Raw genomic sequence first — 2,005 nt, forward strand, 5'->3', positions numbered from 1 at the left:
TAATCTGCAAAAATCTTTCTTGCGGAAATAAACACACATCAAAAAATAAAACGTATTAGTTTCCACCCAGTTAGAAGATACTTATGTAATTGTAAGTGAATGGTAAAGATTTTCTGCAAAGTGCCAAGGATATTACATGAATACATGCAACTAATTCAACATTAACTTAAGAGCATATTAACAAGGAGAAAAGACAATTCATAAATAAGTCTGATTAAACAGTGTTATACTTTTACTTAAATTGTATTTATTTATGAGTTATTTCTCTGTACTGACCTGGGGGTGAGGGGAGGGCTTGAAGGAAGATGATAACAAACACAATCTTCCAGATGTTTATTCATATAATGATTAATCTATTTTAGGTGAGGTGGAGTCTTTCTGTCTTTTTTCTTGATTTGTTCTTCCCCTTGACTCCATTTCCTCAAACTGCTTTTCTTTCTTCTTCTCATGAGTTCCACCCAGGTCTAGAGAATGGTTTTAAGTTGAAATTAGGACCCCAGTCTTGTTGTTATATAAAAAGTGGGGCTGGGGATTAGGACATGGTTAATTATAAGTTATAAGATAACAATGCTAATTGTAAGATAACATGTAGATTCAGGCCTCCTTTTCCAAACCCGTTATTGTCATGCAAAGTAATAGAATTTGAACATATTATACAGGCTATATGGGAGATAAACAGGTCTTCTGTTCTTTGCCATTAATCATTTATCAACACTCAAGGACACTCTCCAGGAACTCTGAATTACTTCACCCCTCACTTTGTAGTCATTTTGCTTTGTGACTATCTGTCCCTAACCCTCCAGCCCACCCTGCCCTCCTGTAATCTCTAACTCTTACCTGTGCTTCCTCTTTCCAAATTTTCAAAGATAGCCACTAGCAGGAAACAGGTAAAGGAATTCCTTTTAGAAAGGCATGAGCATCTAGAGAAGATATGTTACATTATGTAAGGAACATAAGTACTATCTAGAAAGTTGGCACTGTTAAGATTAAAAGAAGAAATTCAGGCTGGAAAAGAACCTAGGTCAAGTTAATATTGTCTCTACTTATACATCAAGTTGTTCCTAAGGACCACAGTTTCACTTGGAGGAAGAAATAAATACCATGAACAAAACTTCAGCCTCCTGAAGGTATTAAAATATGGTGGTTAATAAAGTAGTCTTCATCTATAAAGCAGAAGCAATGACAGCATTTGGTCTTCTGGTTTAACTTTCTAAATACTAAGAGAAAGAACCCTGATAAAGGTTCGACTAATCTTTACTGTCAGCAATACATGTGTGGTCCAAGAACTGTTCCGCCAGCAAATACAGAGGAGTGGCTTGTTTTAATTTTATAAACAGATGCTCTGTTTGAGTCACCATGTACCTCAAAGTGAAGGACCTTAGCTCTACTTAGTAACTCTTTCCCTGACAGGATGTTTACCCAACACGTTTCTAACATGAAATAAAAGCTAATTCAAACCGTGCAGCTTTATTTGAAAGCATTTCTGAATTCATTCTTATCCTAAAAGGATGCTTTAAAAAAATCAACAAGAGAGCTGCAATATGCATATATTAAAATAGAGAAAGATATAATATTGCCTAATATCTAATACAGAATACTAGAACACAAATCGAAAAAGGCATGCGGGTAAGTAATGGATGTACATTCATTCCTTTCACTCAGATCAAAGAGAGGGAGCTCTCAATGACTCATACATACCGGACAGAGTTTAATGTTATAAAGAAACGTGCCATAGATGCGGCAGTGGTGGCAAGGAAAATGAGTCTTTCGGAAGCAAAGATTTAAGAGGAAAGAAGATCATGCCATATCGCAAACTCTGATACTACAGTTCCAACCCTCCCACGTTGCTCTTTCCATCTCATTTTGCTTCTTGCATTTCCCTTCGCCGCCAGTGTTAAGTGTGTACCTCCCCGCACAACTTACCTTGAAACGGGACTCCATTGAGCTATTGAGAGTGACACAAGCTTCTAGCCAATCATATCAAGGAAGCTCGCCCGGGCGGCCT

At 37.2% G+C, this 2,005-nt stretch overlaps 1 long non-coding RNA gene across 1 annotated transcript; it reads right to left on the reverse strand.

Moving 5' to 3' along the window:
- Nucleotides 1–277: 277 nt before the first annotated feature.
- LOC144238533 (uncharacterized) lies at nucleotides 278–1,761 on the reverse strand. Its single transcript, XR_013337150.1, has 3 exons — nucleotides 1,699–1,761; nucleotides 838–920; nucleotides 278–464 (listed from the first exon to the last, which is right to left on the reverse strand). It is a non-coding gene; the product is annotated as an uncharacterized LOC144238533 (long non-coding RNA).
- Nucleotides 1,762–2,005: the final 244 nt, after the last annotated feature.

This window comes from Crocuta crocuta, unplaced genomic scaffold, assembly GCF_008692635.1.
Source record: "Crocuta crocuta isolate KB4526 unplaced genomic scaffold, BGI_CrCroc_1.0 scaffold606, whole genome shotgun sequence".
NCBI classification, from domain to species: domain Eukaryota; kingdom Metazoa; phylum Chordata; class Mammalia; order Carnivora; family Hyaenidae; genus Crocuta; species Crocuta crocuta.